The sequence below is a fragment of the Lissotriton helveticus genome, chromosome 2_1 (assembly GCF_964261635.1).
Source record: "Lissotriton helveticus chromosome 2_1, aLisHel1.1, whole genome shotgun sequence".
In the NCBI taxonomy this organism is placed as follows: domain Eukaryota; kingdom Metazoa; phylum Chordata; class Amphibia; order Caudata; family Salamandridae; genus Lissotriton; species Lissotriton helveticus.
Genome location: NC_136059.1, coordinates 420,344,209 through 420,364,827, shown reverse-complemented (window position 1 = coordinate 420,364,827; position 20,619 = coordinate 420,344,209).

Below are 20,619 nucleotides of genomic sequence, written 5' to 3'. Positions count from 1 at the left end.
CCAAAAAGATCATGAAGGCCAGATATTGGGAATCGATCCAGCTTAATATTGAGAGAAGTTCCTCTCTAACAGGGCTATTTCTGGACTGTAAACCTATTCCTAGGCTGGGATTTTATTACAAAGCCCCACGAGCGGGAACTTTACTTTCAGTTTAGGGTGGGAACACTGCCATTAAGAGATTTTACATGTAAATGGTCCAAACATAGAAATGACTTGTGCCTGGTATGCCAGCATGGCAAGGAATCACTGGCCCATCTATTATTCATATGTACAGGATATAGTGCTCCATACCACGTCTGGTTGACACCAATTTGTAGGCTCTTGGGGACAAGAAAGGCCAATGAGGCCCAAAGAATCCTAAAAACTGATACAACAGAAGTGATTATCATAGCAATGGTGAAATTCCTGGGATGGACATGGGCAATAGGATCACGTCACCAGGATTAGGCATTAGATTAAATGAGATCAACTCATGATGTACAGTATTTTTCCTCTGTGTGAATACATGTCGTTTCTAATAACTACCTCGCTCCAAAATCTGAAGACCGCATTATGAATTATAACGAAGTTTTATCATAATAATTTTTATTGTATTTCATAATTGTACATAGTGATTTTATGATAATTGTTTTTATACATTCATTTGGGTGTTCCACTTTTGATAGGATGCTTAATGAAAAGATTTTAGATGTTTTATCAATTGTTGTAGATGTACTTTTGTGCGCTTTTATGACTTAACATGTAAAATAAAGCTTTTTTGGATGGAATGGAATATTGTACTGTCTGTCTGTTTACTGATGTCTACCGTCTAGGGGCAATAATGTAGACTGGGCATTGAATAAAAGGGACTCGGTTTTACTTTGATTGATCTTAAATACCCCTGCTCTTGTATAATCCTGAATAGCATTTATAGCTCCTTCAATATTTGCCCTATCAGCATTCAGGTAGAGAATCATGCTGTCTGCAAACAATTTGTTCTTAGGCATCTCTACTATCGGGGAGACAATACATTCTGTACAACAAAATCTAACCACCAGGGTCTCAATGAACATGGCAAAGAGGATAGCTGACATCGGGCACTCTTGACAAGTCCCCCTATTGATTTTAACAGTTCCAACTTCTTTTGCAATTCTATTAATCTGTTCATCTGTGCCCTGATATAAATTCCACAGCATTTTAACAATTACATCTGGGAACGCAAATAAACAGGTCTAATCCCTTTTCAGCATCAAACATCACAATTGCAGCTTCTTCTTGGCGGTTGGAAAACAATTCAATTGCCTGTATCAAATAATTGGTATTCGCAGCCATTATTCTATTAGGCAATAAAACCATTCTGGTCTTCATGGACCTGGGTTTGCCCTGTAGTAATGATACGTGATGCCCATCTTTGGAAACAGCTTATAATGTGCATTAAGCAGACCTATTGGGTGATAGGAAATACACATTATGGGGTGATTTTTCCCTTTCTTTTAAAACTTACTACCACTGACTCTTTAGATGGTATAGACGCTCATTCTCTAATTATGTTAAATTAAGCCATCAAAAATGGGAGCAATTTTGTCAAGAATACCTTATACACCTACATCGGTATTCCATCACTGCCACCAGCTTTAGCATTAGGATTTTTTTTCCAGGCTGCTGCCATCTCTTGTTCTCAGATACTCTCCACTACATTTTTTTCTGATCAGTCGACAAATATGAGAGCCTAATTGAACTGAAAAATCCTTCTAGACTTAATGTAGAGACTGCAAGAGCACTTTCTAATACATTCTTATAGTGTTGGAGAAACACTTCTGCAATTTCTTTATCGTTTATCTGAACTGCTTTAGACATCAGATTTTCACGGGGAACAGCGTTTACAACACAACTTTTACAACGCAGTACCTTTACCATGCACCTTTTACAACGCAAGTCGTGAAAACGACTTGCGCTGGGGGGGTGCTCTAGGATAGGGAATAGTTAATTTACTATGCAAAACCTTCCCTACTATCCACGGGGACTGGAGTTGGAATAGTAAATTAAACTATTCACTATCCAGCACCCCCCAACGCAAGTCGTTAACGACTTGCGTTGTGAAAGTTGCGTGGTAAAGGCATGCATTGTAAAAGCATGCGTGGTAATGACATACATCCGATTTTCACTTTTTGAAATGCTCTGCGAGTCTTGCTTGAGCCTTCTAGACCAAGCTAGGAGCCTACCTATCACCTGACTATCTTCATTCTCACATATTTTCATTGGCCTGGAATTGTATGGATTCCCTGGAAGGGGTTGTGGCCCCTTCAAGGGTTGGGGACCCTCCCTTCGCCACAATGGCTGAATGAGCCTCTGTTATGCCCCTGATTGCGCCACCACTTAAGTAATAGTGCAAATGATATCTCAGCCCTTCCCCCTGCAGATTGACCACCTGAAGTAATTGCCAATTTTCTATAACAAGTTGCCCAACTCAAAAGGAAAAGCTACCAATTAGCCATGCATTAAATACTTTAGAATACAGAATGAGAGGCAACAATGATGCAGACCATAACAAGCAACACTTTAAGCACAGTACTTCAGGAAACATGATGAGTAAGTCATTGCTAGTGATCTTTTTTCATTTATTCTATTTCTTTTCAGCGTGCGCAGTCATGGGGTTTTGCCTAAATATAGGCTACCTCAGGGTGAAATTCTGCAAATGATGGTCTATTTTTTTTTATACCTCAACTTCACAGTCTATCAGAACATTCCATCAGTCTAACCAGGGGAGGTTATTTCCCAAGAATAAATCTCAATGCTGTTTTCTTCCAGATCCACGTAAGCAGTTTGGCAATTGCTACTCGTATTATACAAGATACTGCGATCCGTATGACATTGTTCGCCAAACATGGCATGAAGTGGAAACCCTCTGCCATATGATATTTTGCCAAACTGCTTATGCTGTATCTGGATGGAAACGCCAGTGAGATCTATTCTTGTGAAATAATATAAGCTAGTTAGACTTTTGTAATGTGCTGCTAGACTGTGATGTTGTGGTACAGCTAAAGAAAATAGACCATGATTCGCAAGATTTCACCCTGAAGGGGACTGTATTTAGGTGAAACGCGTTGGCTGCGAATGAGAAAAGAAATGGAATAAAAGAGGAAAGATCACTAGCAATGACTGATGTGGTTCCTGGAGTACTGTGCTTAAATTGTTGCTTTTCTACTCTCTGGATTATTGTTGTATCTTCTTCTATGTTCTAAAGGGTTACATTATAACTCTTTGGCTCTGATTACGAGTATAGTTATCATATATTGCACCTGATAAATAATAGTGCCACAGGAACATTATTTACCGCAGGTTATAAATAGCACCTATTATGTGTTTATGGGAAATACCATGCAGATTTTGGTGTTTAATGCACCAAATCTGCTTCATACCAAATGCTTTCCCCCTGTTACATTTAACAAAGGTTGAGGTATTTAATGCATTCAATAATTATTGGCTACATTTAATGCCTCAAAGGAGAAATCACAAGCACAGTCACTGTAAGCAAGCAACACTATATTAACATGGATGGAGGGAGTTGCAGACCTTGGTTGCACTAGGTTTTGCAACCAAGAGGAGATCTCAGATGATGAAGCATGTCACCTCGGTGGGTGATGGGATTCTGTCCTCTTAAATAGGACTCCTTCCATGTTAATCTAGGATTGCTTGCTTCCTGTGACTGTGCTTGTGATTCTCCTTTGGAGAATGTGCTAGACCCGCAGATTTTGTTGTTTTTTGCGTATTGTATTGGGGATTTTTTCTGTGCAGGTCTTTAAAAATGTCCCTGAGTCCCTTAACCCACCCTGTGTTTTGTACATTAAATGCCTCCCAAATCGTAATTCCGACTCGTAATAATTAGGCCGTTTATACTGTATAACTTCAGTTTGGAGTTGCTAAAACCATAGTTGAAGGACTCCAATTAATAGGAGTTTAAAATACAGTCTGATGGTAAACTTGGATTTTAAATTACTCTTTAGAAAATGGCAGTTTTAGAAAGATGGCATTTTCCTACCTAAAGTCTTGAGTAATCCTTTCAGCAATAGTCCCAAACTGTCACTGGCAGCCTTCTGTGAGGCATGAATTGCTATCAGGAAAGGGAACAAAAGGGCCTTTCCTGGGAGGAGGTGAGACTTTATCTTAACAGGATGCCTGGGGGATGTGGCCACAAACTGTAGAAGCTTCAAAGGGGGAGCCTGTTACAAGCAGAAGTAACTTAAAACTAGGACTACCAGTGCAGTACTCCAAGTATCCTGAATAGCACCAATTCTAGTAGGAAGAAAACTAGTCCAAGGCCTGGTATTGCAGTGGCAGTTCCTAACTTCCTAGACACTCCACATGGATGTGCCCATAGCTGTGACCTAGGAAACAAAGCTTCTGATAGCTTGGATATGGGCAGAGAAGCAATGTGGGATTGTTTTGTGCCAAACCTCCAGATATTGATGTAAGAGTGGGTACGGTTGCCTGTGGGAATGTTACTCCTGTTGGTCAGGAAATCCCCCCCACTCACAAGGTAGTGCCAGGCATAAAGGCTGTCCCCTGGCCTCCTTTATCAGAACACTATTGGCCCTGTGGAAAGCAGAAGGAGGACTGCGCCTGCTGAACTAAAAAACTGCAATTCTGTAGAAGGTCGGAGTATGCTGTTTTACCTGTGGAGCGTAGCCCCAAAGGCTGGATCTGTTCCTACGTGAACATAGGAGAAAACGTGGTATCCAAGGGCTAGTTGGTTAGCCACCGGTTAAGCTCCAGGTAAACAAAAGCTCTGAGAAGCATGCAACAAAGAAGAGCCCGACTAAGCAGGTCCAACTGGATTTGCTCTGGACCCTGCTAGTGGCTCCTCGGAGATTAAGTCCCTGTTGTCGAGCCTTTGTCAGATCAAGCCAGCAGCCCACCCTGCCAATGAGAAATTTTATCCAGGAAAAAGACCAAGGGTCTGAATTAGTGTTTGGCGGATGGGTATTTGCTTCATCAGTATGACGGAGTAATGTAACCCATCACTCTAACATAGTTCTGATCACCAAATGTTGAGATGTTGCCCGGCCCAGAGGACATTTCTTTCATTTACAGAAATTGTAAATGCATTGAAAGTTTAACGGATGGCTCCATTAACATGATGGAGCCATGTGGCAAGCTTCCAATGCTTTTTCATTTTCATATAGAAAATCCCGAAGTGGGCAAATACGAAATTAATTACAGCCTTGTCATGGGAGTTTTCTCCCTTGGCAAGGGGGTTATTTTACCTTTTTTCTGTTCCTCACTGACAGGTTTTACCTGTTGTTGATGGAGAGTGAAAACTGCCAATTTGTCTGCCACTTTAAATACAGTAGGCAAGCAAATGGCCAAATCTCCAATGGCCCTTACTCTGTCAGGCCATTGGAGATGTATGATAGTGGCAGAGTAGTCTACACCATCAACATACTGAAGGGCCACACAACTCTAAATGTGGCGGGCAGCTCTTCAGTTTGGCAGAGGGGCTACTCTGTCTCTAAACTATAAATCAAGACCTAAGTCTGAAGGTAAACCTAGTCCCTGGCTGTCGACGACCCATGCTCCATCGCTGTTGGTCTTAACTTTTGACTTTGGTTGAAGCTTTGCCCTTTTTGGTACTAGAAAAGTCTAAATCTCCTAAAGATCATATTTCCAGGTGCTCTGCTCTGGTGTTTATCATTTTGGTGTTAATATGCTTAGTTATTTTAGACTGTTATTCTAAATTAGAATGGGATTATTATTGTGTTGTGTTTTTGGATTATTAACTGTTTTGATACTGATAAATGTTTTACACTTGTTTGCTTTGGGTGAAGCATGGCTACTCTTTGCCTCAGCTACCCAGGGCAAAGCTAAGGTATAAATTAAAGTAACCTAACTAGATCTGATACAGAATAATGAGATTATTACTCATCGAGGTCACACAACCCTCCCAACTAATAATCCATTTTTCTCAGATGGGAACGGCACATCTAAGTCACCAGCATCTCAAAGTGTTTCTTCTGGAACAAAGTTTTTTTGAAAACTCTTTTCCCCTTCTTCAATCACAGAGTGCATAGGCAATCACTCCCATGAAGCTGTAGGAGCAATTACAAAACAGTTTTTAATTTTCAGCACTCTAAGAGTCAAACCTGGTATAAACAATAAGAAACTTGAAACATTTGTTAAATGTCAAAGGTTTCTACATAACCATAGTAACAGCAAGTCTAAAATACTTGTGTGCACTAATTTGAAAGTGTAGAACATTAAAGAATATGCAGACAAATGATAAATTATGAGTTGCTGTAAAACTATTAGACAGCAAAAAAGTTCATAAATTCTTTTTAGTATGGCCCTACATGTACACGGGGAAGTGGCTATTGTCCTTAACGTAAAGTAGGACAAAGAAGAGGGGAACTCCCGTACTATTATGTTGTGTTGTACCTTTCACAGCTCATGCTGCTTTTTCTTCATCACGCTGCACAGATAAGCCACCTTTAAATATTAGGGTCTCATTCCTTTTTTTGGGAAATCCTAAATCAATTCCTAAAACTAGGTAACATAAAGAACATGGAAAACTATTGATATCTGCTAAATTTTAATGGTGAGTACTTCTCTATTTATGTCCTCTTCAAAAAATTCTAAGGTGTGCTCCCTCATTGTAAAATCAGCGTGTCAATAATGAGGGGCAAATTTGTGATATATCTGATTCCACCTCCATCCAAAGTCTACGTGAACAACTTGATTATTATATCACTCAATGTAAATGAACATAGTAGCTAACGAGATGAGAAAACCGAAGGGAGATTAGATTGGAAATGTATTTCACAGTGTCAAAATAAAGGTGAGAAATATGGTGCTTTCATTATTGTGATGGAAAGCCTTTGAAGGATTCTTCCATTTATGACTTAATTAATACGCTTCAATGCCCTAATGTCCTAAAGCAACTCACATGAGCCAAACTTAACCTTATGTGCATCATTTCGTGACTTTAAACATGTCTGAGTGAGATATTGATAGATTCAAAGATGAGCTTTTTTTATGCTCTCTGAAGTAGGAAGCACACATTTTCATACCAACATTGTGCAATTCATATATGACAACAAGTATTGTTTTGCCAATGTTGTGGCAAAATACCCTGGCATTGCTCATGATTCCTTCATTATCTGGCACTCCACCATAAATGAACAGTTGGAAACTGAGATATATGGTGATATGGGAGTATAAAACATATTCGTTTGCTGATTTGCTCGGGGAATTTGCCTGTTGTGTTACAATAACCTATGATATTCATAAGACAAATGTGTTAGACACGGGGGGCATATTTATGGAGACTTGGTACAGGGCAGTGCAGCAAGCCACCTTGTTGTGCTGCCCTGCATCAAAATGAAAGGGCAGGAATGCACTTCATCTATGGCATACAGCGCATTCCTTTCCTTCCCCCCTGCTCTACACCATTTTGTCTGCCTAGCACCAATGCACGATTCTTGCAACATGGTGCAAGGGTGCCTGCCTGTACAGCAGAATGTAGCACACATAGAAAGAGATAGAAACTAGGAGAAATAAAGTTATTTCTCCTCATTTCGCTTCCCCCGGGGAGGGGTAAGGTGTTGGCGCATCCCCAGATCTACCTGGTCTTGTATATTTGGGGATGCATCAATATCCATAGTTGCTTAGGAACACCCACTGCAACACGGGAAACAGCGTTTACCACGCAAATTTTACAACGAAGTACCTTTACGACGCAACCATTACAACGCAACTTTTACAATGACTTGCGCTGGGGGGCGCTCTAGGATAGGGAATAGTTTTAATATACTATCCAACACCTTCCCTACTATCCACGGGGACTGAAGTTGGAATAGTAAATTAAACTATTCACTATCCAGCGCCCCCCAACACAAGTCGTTGTAACAACTTGTGTTGTAAAACATGCGTTGTAAAGGCATGCGTTGTAACGACGTACATCCCTGCAATGCCCATGGAATGCCTTCCTAAAGCAGAGTAAGACAACATAGCGATTTGTGCTGCCTTGCCTCACTCCATGTCTCTGAGGCTGTTCAAATCCACACAAAGTGGATTTCTGAGGCCTCATTAATGAGATTTGGTGGTTTGGACTGCTGTTGCATCAAAAAAAGTAACACTGCTGTAGCGCAAGTAAAGTCATGAAGTTGCAAATTGCATTATACAATATGCATGTATTTGCCAATATACTTACATTTTGATATATGAAACTTACCCTAAGACCTGGATCTGTCAGACAGCATAAGAGGCCAATTTTGAATCACTCTCTATTGTCATTACAGGGAGCAAATATCATTTAACGAATGATCGAATAGGAAATGTATAAAGCACGCAGCAACTCATTGGAGTGTCCCAACACTAATAGACAAGAGCCATGTTTTAAGTTTTCTGCAGACTGTAGTCTCAAGGGGGATGAGATGCAATTTGTGTGAGAGCCCATTCATTGCTTTGGTAGCACAAAGAGAGAAAGCTTTACCAACCCTTCAGACAGACAAGCTTGAAGGAGGAGAAGAAATGTTTTCAGAGTGCTGAGCATAGCGAAACATTGGCCCACCACGCAGAGATAAGCGTCCACATGGAAAGAGTGGTGTCCAGCTTCACCCCTAAGTTTTTAACCACCGAGAATGGAGAGGGTGGGACCGGGAACACAAGTGGCCAGAGTTCTTCCTACCAGTTTGACACATGTGATCAAAATGGGATAATTTCTGTCTACTCCACCTAACATTCAAGTTGACTACCCAGCATCCAATCAAATATGGCAATCTGGAAAATAAGCTGCAATTGAGGCATGGGAAGCATCGAAGGCAAAGAGCAACTGGGCATAGTCGGCATATTAAATGATTTTACACCCAAACTGCTCGTCTAATAAGGCAAAGAGCACATGAAGACATTAAAATCTAATTGTCCCCTAGAGTCTAGAAAGGATTTGTACCAGTCCCATACAATACCCCTTACACCCACGGCGGACAGTCGGCTTAGGAGGATAGAGCGTGGGAAGGTCTCAAAGGCAGCAGATAAGTCAAGAAGAATCAATGCCACATTTCCCCACAAATCTAGTGACCATTTGATATGGTCAGAGATCACCAGTACTGCTGATTCTGTACTCTGATGGGCATGAAAGCCTGATTGACACTGATGTAACAACTTGCCTTGCTCAAGATACTCAGAAAGCTGAGCATTGACCAGTTTTTCCAGCATTTTCTTGAAGAGAAGTGGGCCTACATTTGCAAAAGATGTTGGGGTCCAGTGCAGGCTTCTTTAGCAGAGGGACCAATGTAGGCAGTTTCCAAACAGCATAAATAATGCACAAGGAAAGACAATGGTTTAAAATGGAACTGCTCACAGGATTGACAAAATCTACTGCTGCAGCTAACAAAATAGGGGGACAGGCATCTAGGGGGAGCCCGATTTACATTCCAGAATAGCTTCTGTAGATTGTTGACTCTCTGATCCGCTGTAATAGAAGTCACAAATGGGGTACATGGGTGGCGATAGCTTTAAATATCTTTTCACATTTGAGCTTGTTGACCTCCATGGGTCAGAGAGGCAAGTCTTTTACCTTGTGTCATCTGCCCACACCAACTTTTCAGGGACACAGATCTACCATCCTTCAGGCCCAGCTGGGGACTTAATTTGATTCCAAGAAGAAGCTCTGGCTCTTTATTTATTGCATTGAGCCAACTTTTCTGTGTTAGAGAACTTTAACTGCCACATTGATGACCCACATGCTTATTGAGCATATGCTCTCCTTAAATCTGCCCCAGTTGGTTTTGGCACCCACTCTCCCAGCAGGACATACATTGATTTGATTTTTTTCTAACTGTTTACTGTTGAGTTTCCCTCCCAAACCCGCCCAATGGTCCACCACTATTTGATCTTTTTGAATTGGAAAATAGATGAACCCTGCTGGCAGGGCAGGTTGGAGAATCCTACTGTTTTTAGGGCATGGAAAAAGCTGAAAACGTCTGATTGGGTGGATCTTCTTGACAGTACTCATTCCTGTCTGACCAGTGATGTCAACCAAAATGTGGGGGCTATCAACTGGTGGTTAGCACAGGCTGAGGATGTGCTGGCTCCTCTACAAGAGCCGAAGAAGAGAAAGTACAGACTCACGGCCACCTGGTTCTCTACTTCTTGGCCATGGAATGTAAATCCTGCAAAAAACATAAAAAATTTGGCATTGGAACTACTAATCTGACAGTCAAGTCAGCTATAAATCCAACTCTTAAAGCCTATCATGTCACTCTTAAACAGGGCCAAAGTTTGTTCTTCAATGACAAAATTAATCCTCTGAGCATAGCTCCCGCTCCTTCTTTCAGATTGTGAAATCCTATCTTTCTCCGCAGTCCTGCCACGTTTTAAGTTGAGGAAAAAATTCACTTCAAACATGAGGGACCATGGGGGCCAAGTAGCCCACCAGGTGCTTTCAGGAAGCTCCACTGCACTGCGTTGCAGAGAGGTGGTGCAGGCCGCGCCCCTTTTTACATCTTTCTGCTACGCACTTCTGTGGCGCTTACTGGATGTACTATGAATTCCGATTTACTCACCTGTTATCAGGAGAGACCTCAGTGCAGCATCTTTGAGCCCAGTACTGATCCTGAAAAGTAATTCTAACCTTACTTACCAGTAACTTGAATTTCCTTCTATAGGCTAACATTGACTGGTTTCACTTGGAAATTCTTCTAAGTGTGGAGTTTTGCAACTTTTAAATATTCTCCTAAAATCATCGAATTCTGATTTACTCACCTCTTATCAGGAGAGAAACCAGTGCTGCATCTTTTAGCCCAGCACTGACCCTGAAAAGTAATTCTAACCATACTTACACATAACTTGTATTTCCTTCCGTAGGAATCCATTGTGTGGTTTTCACCAGAAAAGTGTCTATTTTCACAAACTACAAATATTCCTTAAAAATCATCTGTACGACTTAAGCGCATTTCTTTCAACTCTTTACAGGAGATGCACCAGTGCTGGATCCAGGATCCACCACTGAGTAAGAAAAAGTAACAATAACACTACTTACTTGCTAAGTGAATTTCCTCCCGTAGGATAACATTGGTGATTCTATGTGAAAAAGTGTCAACTTTTAAAATACAATAATATTCCTTAAAAATCACTACTGTAACCAAAACGCTTTTAGTCAACTGTTTACAGGAGATGTCCCAGGACTGAATCTAGGATCTAGTCCTGTGGTTAGAAAAGTAATCCATAAAAGAACTAGTTGCATTTAACTAGAAATTCCCATTCAGCTCAATGTTGCATTGAGTTTGAAATTGTGTTGCCCATTGCAACAACTGTAACTACTGTACTTAAAACTCTATTGCCTATTTGCAAAGTATTTAAACTAAAGAAATTCATTCTGAGAAAGTATATTTTGTAATGTAATGTATAATGTAATTATAATGTAATTTAAAAATAAAATATCTAAAAATAAATAGTTTTAAAAAATTTAGTAAATCAGTATCAAAAAAATAAATATAAGAATTAATACATTTAAAAATTGTCATTTACAAAACCTTTGAAATTCACTAAAAAACCATAGGTTTCAGACATGTCATAGTTAGGAATTAGCATTTAAAAAACCTTAGAAATTCACTGAAAAAAACATTGAAATTAACTATACCTTGCGCGCCCGCAATCCACTGCTGATGATGTCACAAGTTATTTTTTTTTAAGTCCTCATTTTTTTGTAAATATATTTTTATTGCAGCAAATTAGGTGGTACAAACAAGGCATTAGCATCCATCCCCTCGGTGCCCGATATATCCATTAGCTTTCTGTACTTGTTCCACACAGCCGTTTAGCTCACACCCCGGAGGTCGAGCGGCGCAACCGGTAATGAAAACTCGTGTAAGGAGATATAGTATGCCTCCGTAGCGTCTGGGTGTCCTTGAAATGGCAATGCTACTTTCCAGCTCACCTTGTCTTGCCCCCACGCACAGTTCCTAGCGGGATCAGTAAATATACTTCCGCATTGCTGTCCAACAATCTTCCCCCTTTCAATCTGCTAAACCTCGCCTTACCCTCTCCCCCCCCTGAAACTACCCCTCCCACCCTTAACTCCGCCCCCCTCCCCCCAAACGTGCCAGCGGAACATCAGTGCGCATCCACACCCATCTCGATCAATCCAGACCCGAAACAGACTATCAGGAGTAATCAACTAACATCATTCAGTCAACACCTAGGAAATATGGGGATTAGGAAGGGGGACTAGGACCCCATCTCATCAGGCGGCCGGTTCACCGGAGCGGGACTATGCTCTGGGGTGTCCGCCTCATCTACGTCTAAAAGTGCGAACTCCAAGATCAGCCCCTCCCACGCCCTGGCCCCCTCCAGAGCCACTTCATTGTCTGTCCTAAGTGCAGCTTGCATACGCAGCTCCCCCTCGCACCGGGCCCACTTGAGAAGCTCGGCCTTCCACTTCTCCACCGCAGGGCCCTTATTCGCCTTCCATTGGGACGTTATGGCCCGCTTCGCTAGGAGTAGCCCAAGGTCCAGGAACTTGCTAGTAATCTTGTTCCTCGATGTGTGTGGGAACCAGTGTAGGATGCAGTGCGCCATGGTGTATTGCAAATCTCTCTCCGTAACCTCCTTCAGGCTGTCCACAACTTCCCGCCAAAAGGAACCCAGGGCTGGGCAGGACCAGAACATGTGTCGGAAATCAGCTAAGTCCGCAGGACAACGCGGACAGGCCGCCGGGTGGGCCGGGAAATATGTGTGTAGTTTGTCAGGGGTCAGGTAGGCCCTGAGTAGGACATAGAGGTGCACCAGCTGAAATCTAGCGTTGCGCGTCCCGTTGCGGACCCGGGCCACTATACCGTTCCACACCTCCTCAGGTATTTCCGTCGATAAGTCAGCCTCCCATTTCGACTTCAGGGTTAGCAGTGGGGTGACCGTTTCCGAGACCATGCGCTTGTATAGGCACGTGACTGCCTTGATCGTTCCCGCCATCATTACCACATATTGGCAGCCCAGGGACAGTGGCGGTTCCGTCATGCCCGACTTCCAGTGTCTGCGGATCGCCGCCGTTAGCGCCGCATGAAGGAGAAAGTCTCCCCCCGCCAGATCAAAGCGGTCTCTCAGAAGGTCAAAGGGCAGCAGGACGCCGTCCTCGTAGAGGTCCCCCATGGACGAGAGTCCGTGCAGCTCCCATCCACCGAGCCCGTGCCACGAGCCCCCATGCGGTAGCGCCCCGCACAGCCTGAGCGGGATCTCAGGGGCGTAAGGGATCATAATATGGCCCCTTCGACGATATCTGTTCCAGCATTTCCGGGCCGTAGCAAATTCCTGAGTGAGGTGGAAATCTCCCATTGGGAGCCCCAGAACAATCCGGGAAAGCACCTGAACCGGGCCCGCCCGCTCCCCCATTCCTGTTTACTCAGTAGATCTTATTTTGTCTGTTTCCAGGTCCTCCTTGTTTTATTTCCCTCTTTTAAACGTGTTATGTTATTATGATGCAGCATTCCTTTACCAAAAAGCGCCGGGATACTCTTTTTGAGTCGCCGTGCGCTATATAAAAAATTAAATAACATAACATAACATAACATCCTCTCCTTGTCTGGCTCTCGCAATCCATTGCGTCAGCCATTGTAACTGGGCCGCAAGGTAGTATAGCTCGTAATCCGGCACCGCGAGCCCTCCCTCTTCTCGAGGGCGGAGGAGCGTACTGTGAGCCACCCTACGTCTGCCCGCTCCCCACAGGAAACCAATTACTAACGACCGCAGCCGCCGGAAGTATCCTGCCGGGATCCATATCGGGAGGGTCCTGAAGAAATAAAGCAGCCTCGGCAGGGTCACCATCTTAAGGAGTGCCACTCTTCCCATTAGCGACAGTGGGAGCGTGCCCCAAAAATCAAGGTTCTCCATAGTATGTCTGATCGCCGACCCAATATTTCCCTCAAGAATGTCTTTCTTGTCATGGAAGATTGAGGTCCCTAGATATCGCAGGCCCCGTTCCTCCCATGTCACCCCCTCCGTGGCCTGTGGGTACATCCTCCGCGGGCGGGCCGGGAACAGGCAGGACTTCGCCCAGTTCACCCTGAGTCCCGACACCCCGCTCAACGATTGAAGGAGGGTTTTTGCGCCCCGGAGCGAGTCCGTGGAGTCCGCTAGGAACATCAGCAGGTCTTCTGCATATAATGCGATGTGGTGTACCTGCCCATACACATCCAGCCCCAAATATGCCCGACCCAACCGGGCTCGCGCCGCGAGGGGTTCAACGGCCATGGCGAACAAGAGGGGGGAGAGAGGACACCCCTGGCGAGTGCCCCTGCCCACTGCACACAACTCAGAGATAACTCTCCCAGTTCTGACCCTCGCCGTTGCGTTCCGGTATAGCAGCTCCGTCCAATCCACAAAGCCCTCGCCCAGGCCCAGTGTACACATGACATGGAAGAGGTAAGGCCACTCCAGGCTGTCAAAGGCCTTTTCTATGTCTACAGCAAACACCACCGCCTCATCTCCGTCATAGGTGTCAGCCTCTAGAACATGCAGGAGCCGCCGTACGTTGAGCGCCGTGTTGCGGGCCAGGATGAAGCCAGACTGGTCTGCATGGATTAGTCTGGACATATAGGGGAGCAATCGTGTCGCCAATATTTTACTCAGAATTTTATAGTCCAGGTTGAGCATGGACAGGGGGCGATACGCCGTCCGGTCCCACGGTTGCTTGCCTGGTTTCAAGAGGGGGACTATGAGCGCCTCGCTAGTGGACGTCGGCAGGCTGCCCAGTCGTTTAGCCTCATTGTAAAGGCCCGTCAACTTGGGTGCCAGAAGGTCAATATAGGTCAGGTAGAACTCCGTCGGCAGCCCATCGGAGCCCGGCGTCTTGTTCCGTGCCATATCCTTGATGGCCACTCTCACCTCCCTCTCCTCGATTTTGCTCCCGAGTCGCTTCGCGTCCTCCTCCCCTAGTTCCGGCAGGTCCAGTCCTTCCGTGAAGCTCTGGAAGTCTTCCGCCGATGGTAGGACCCTGCTGCGGTACAGCTCCGTATAGTAGTCATAGAATATCTCATTTATCCCTCCCTGGTCAAACCGCGCCACACCCGAGTGGTCCCTGAGCTCTAGGATGACCGAGCTCCGTCGAGCCGGATTGGCCAGCCAGGCCAAGAGAGCTCCCGACTTATCGCACTCCGAGTGTGCACGCGTGAGGTAGGCCTTGTAGTCAAAGCACCTGAGACGCTCCACCGTCGCCGCCACCACCTCCCGCGCCTCAAGTAGTGCCTCATGCATGTCCGGCCGCTCCGGCCTCGCCCTCTCTAGTCCCCTCAGCTTCTCTTCCCCCTTCGTAATGTCATCTAGCAAGGTCCTTCTAACTCCTGACGCCGCCGCAATACATTGCCCCCGTACCACTGTCTTGAATGCGTCCCATTCAATCGCAGTTGAGCTCGCGGAGCCTGCATTGAGCTGGAAGTACGCCTCGATGTTCGAGGCTATAGTGGTGCGAAAGAGCCGGTCATCCAGTGCCTCCGGACGCAGCTTCCAGGCTGGGATTCGCGGGCGGTATTGCGACCAGCGCAACTGAGCAAGCAGCGGGTTATGGTCAGAGATCGCGCGCGTAAGATATTCACTGTGGCACACCTCTGCATGCACGTCCTGAGAGCACAGGAAGGCGTCAATGCGAACGCGGAGCTCGTGGAGAGCGGAGAAAAACGAGTAGTCTCTGTCGGACGGATGGTTAGCCCTCCATGAGTCGACCAGACCCCATTGGCGTTGCCAAGCAGAGCGCGCAAGTGCCAGTTTTCCAGCTGGTGCGTTAGGTAAGGGGGGATGCGATCTGTCTAGTGTAGTGTCAAGTACGCTGTTAAAGTCTCCGCCAAGGATCAAAGGCTCCACCAAAAACGGGGCCAGCTTGTTGGACAGCAGGGAGAGGAAAGCCGGTAGGTCAGTGTTCGGGGCGTACAGGCAACCCAAGGAAAGGTCCCTCCCATCCAATTTGCCCCGCACCATGACATATCTCCCCTCTGGGTCAATTAGTTGCTGGGTGCACTGGAAAGGAACTCCCGCCCGCACCCAAATGGCCACCCCCCTAGCATATGCGGAGTAGCCAGTGTGGTAAATCTGCCCCTCCACCTCCGTTGTAGCGCCCTCCCTTCCTTAGCTAGTAGATGTGTTTCCTGGAGGAAGGCGAAATGAATACCCCTTCTGATCAAATAGGAGTGGATTTTGTGGCGTCCCCTAACATTCCATGTGATGCATTTGTAGTCTAGGTCGGGTCCCATTGTATAGTCTGTTGCACTCCTATCACACTCTCAGCGACCCCCCTGGCACGTCCGGGTCTCCTCCCCATTCCCCCCCCAAACTTATCAAGTAAACGTCCCCAACTCCCACACCCCAGGACAGACATCCAACTTGGAAACCCCATCCAAACTCTAGTAACGAAAGTGTATCTCAAGTGAATAGGGCTAGGGTGGCTAGAGCGCCTACCCAAACAGGACCGGAGTCCCCCACTCCCGGCTGCCCCGGTACAGTCAGGAGAAATCCCCCTTGCTCTATTCCCCCCGCACATTCCAGTGGCGAGCAGCAGGAGTTCTCCGCATCCCACAGCATAGCGTCCAAAGGCAGCTCTCACCCGCAACCCAGGCCCAGTACCTTACAGATTCGTCCATCTGCTTGCCGTCTTCATCAGCCAAAGATGCCGTCCGCTGTCTGGGAAGTCACCACCGGCAGGTCCGTCTCCGAGAGATCATGGCCACTACTGGAGTCAGGACTGGGAGCGCCGACCTTCGATTGCTCCGATGTGCCGCTGGCAGGGCTGACGTCCCCCTTGCTGATGGCCACCACCGCCAGCACCGCCTTAGCCCTCTCCTGCTGCCATCTCGACGGGGAACCAGATCTCCGCGGCGACGTCGTCTCAGCTGAGTGCCTACCAGGTGAAGCCTCCGGGGGAGGGCTCGCGCCCGACCCCCCCCTGTTGTCCAACCAGCACCAAGCCTCCTGCGGCGTGTGGAAAAAGTGGGACCGTTCTTCAGCGATGACCCGCAGCCGGGCCGGGAACAACATAGCGTAGGGTAGCTGCAGCGACCTCAGTTTCCGCTTGACTGCCAAAAAGGAGGCCCGTTGTTTTTGTACATCCCTGGTGAAGTCGGGGAAGATCATGACCCTGCTATTATCTATTCTCAAGTCTGGCAGGTCCCTGGCCCTCCGGAGGATGTGATCTCTGTCGCGAAAGTGCAGGAGGCGCATCACGATTGGTCTCGGCGGTCTCCCCGGCTTGGGAGGGCGCGCCGGTACCCTGTGCGCCCGCTCCAGGGCGAAAAACTGGGAAAGACCCTCCGGAGCCACCTCGGTCCGCAGCCATTCCTCCAGGTACGCTACCGCATCTTGGCCTTCCACCTTCTCCGGAACCCCCACGAGGCGGAGGTTGTTGCGTCTGGAGCGCCCTTCACCGTCTTCGGCCCTAAGCTCCAGCACTCGGACCTTCTGCGCCACCTCCGCCAGCGACGCTCTCAGAGTGGCCACATCCTCAGGCAAGTCTTTCAGGGTTACCTCCGAGGTCGCCACTCTCTCCTTCAATTTCCTGTGGTCATCCTTCAGTAGGGTCAGGTCGGAGCCGATGGTGTCCATGGGTTTTTCAAGAGCTTCCCGTGACGCTACTATCGCCTGCATTATGTCACTCAAGGACGGATCTCGCTGGCCAGTCGAGCCGCCCGCTCCAGATGTCGGCGCTCCTTCCTCCTCAAGGTGGCCCGGGTCGTCCAGCTTCAGGGCTTCGAAGCCCTTCTTCTTGCCTCCTCTCGCCATGCTGCCGGGCGGAGAGGCCTGTGTCTCGCAACCGTGGCACGAGTGGATCAGGGGATTCCCGGGTCCCCCTCCGGCTGCACCACAGTCACTCGGTGCTGTACCTCCAAGTCCCCTCCAGACAGGGCTCCAGGTCGTGCAGAAGCTCCAGCCGCCTCGCCATGGGTGTTGGCTGCCCCCCCGAGTGCTCGAGGCCGAGTTCTCGTCTGCAAGCGGCAGGTCCAGGGCAGTGTGCAGCGTGCAGGCACCCCTGGTCAGCGATCTAACCTCTATCTCCAGTAGTCCAGGCAGGGCACCTCCCTCCTGTACCGCCTCAGCTGTTCGGCCCTACCGTGCTGCCCAGCCTTGCCAGGTGGGGTCCCAGGGCATATGATCCTCGTTCCCTCCTAGGCACTTCAGCAGTCCCAGTCCGCCGCCCTCAGATCGTGTAGCCACAGGTCTCAGCCGCCATTTTGCCCTTACAGCACTCCGGCCGTCTCGCCTCGGGGCTTTACGCCTTCGGCCTCCCAATGCCGCTTGTGTCAGTCTACCTAGGGCTTGAGGCCACAGGGGCTCCTCAGTAGTGGTAGGGCGGCGTCTCTGCACAGCCCGGCTGCACTGTCATTAGTGTTCGGATCAGCTCCGGTACTCCGGGGCCGCCATTTTAAGGTCAGGCAGCTCGTCGCGTCGCCGGCCGTCGTCCTCCCCAGACGGCTCCACGCTGGGCAAAGTCTCCACTCACCCACGGCACCGGAGGGCTCCCGCTGCAGCGCGGATGGTCCGGTCTGGCCCCTGGTGTTCTCCGCCGCCTGCAGGGACTTGCCGTCAGGCGTAGACAGCAGGGACTGCAGCCACCATTTTGGGCGCCTGATGCTCCGGGCGCCCCCTCGGGAGCAAAGTCGCTCGTCCTGGGCCGCCGCGGGGACCTCAGCGCCGCCAAAGTCAGTCCCAGCGCTCACCAGACCCTCTCCTGTGTGTCCGGGGGAAGGATGGTCGAGCTAGGGGCCAGGATATGCTGCGGAGTGAGGCGGGAGCGGAGGAGCTCCGCGGTTCCACTACCTACTACATCGGCGTCTTAATCACGCCCCCTTTTTAGTCCTCATCACGCAAAGTTTTGAATATTAGAGTGTTTTTAGCAAAGTGGCCACCTAATAAGAGCTTTTTTAGCTAACTGTACCTTCCGTGGCCCTTCCCCGGCACTAGGATCGCTCCTTAATCTTCGTGGGGATATCTTACCGGCTTATTAGGCATCTCTTAAGCAGCTTGCCCACTCCTTACACAGGCTGTATTCTGTACCCGATACTCCAAAACGATTGATGCGCTTAATCATTGGTCCTCAAGGTTTGCCAAATCATGGTTTCTTATTTTCTTTCCGTAAAGTACTGTTCCCAATTATTCCAAAACTCCATCCTTTTGCTATATGGCCCAGCTTTATCCAATTTATTTATTCTAATAACTGAGTTCGACCATTCTTCTACCGTGGGGGGAAGGGGATTCACCCACTTTATACAGATCTTGCGTCTGGCAGCTAGCACCATCATAAATAGCAGGTTTCTGAGCTTTTTGTTAAGGCTAGATCCCCCAGAACACTAGATGAGTGTTGAAAGCTTATACTAGTGTATGATGTATCAGATTGTCACATGGATGATGTCATCAGTGATGTCATCAGTGATGTCATTTTCGATGTCATCAGTGATGTCACTGACCATGTCATGAATGATGTAATATGTGACATCATCAGCAGTGGATTGCGGGCGCGCGAGTAATAGTTAGTACAACTAACTATAACGGGGGAATTTAAATGGTTTTGTATGAGTGAAATGTCCAACTAACTATAACGCCCCTAAAACCTATGGTTATTTTCAGTGAATATATATAAATATATATATATATATATGTATATATATATATATATATATATATATATATATATATATATATATATATATACATATATATATATATATATTTATATATATATCAAAGCTCCAAGTACCCAACGTACAAGGTGCACTCGAGTGGCAACATGTTCCTAAAGAGCCTTTATGGTATACAGTCCACCAGTACAGTGATAACTTTGAGCAGTTCAGTGAGACATGGATGCCTGACGTGTTTCCAAGTGCGCCTTCAATTGCCGAAGCCTCTGAAGAGAAGTGGGGACACTTCGAAATGTGCCAGGCATCCATGGCAAATTGAACTGCTTAAAGTTATCCCGCTGGGAGAAGAGTGCGGGTTTCAGACGGCGAACGTCGGAGCGAGAGCAAAAGTGCAACGAACCCGCACCGCCGCAGAAAGCCGACAATTTGACCTTCGGGGGAAGCGGAGCAGGAATAACCAAGCTCAACGCGACTCGAAGATAGGGAGATATCAGCGGCAGAAGTGATTTAGAAGTGCACACAAACAGAAATTCAAATGTTTAGTGAAACGGCAAGGCCAGAGGTTGCGACAGGAATCTTTAAAGCCCGCCCTGGTGGGGACACGCAGGGCGCGAGCCAGACACAAAGTACTGCCCAAACCAACTTGAAAGGGAAATATCAGCAACTAGAGCGACTCCATGAAAGGGAGATAAGAAAGTGGTGGGAGGCCACCTCCTTGCAGCACTATGTCAAAGTAAACAGAGTGCCACGTGGCCTGCGCATATACACGGTTCCGGCTTATGAAAACCCAGACCCTGGCCTTCTAAGTGAATGGGCGGAATATACAGCACATTCTTCTGAAGGGATGCTAAAGGTTATGATCAAATTTGCTTGGAGAGATCGTGAAAAGGCTCTGAAAGACATTGAATTACTTGAAAGTAGTATCCTTGAATTAGTAGAACAAAGCAAACTTGATGAGGAAAACAACAGAAATTTGAAAGAGATACTCGTGACTACGAGCAGGGAAGAATACTGACCTTTGCGAGGAAATACGACG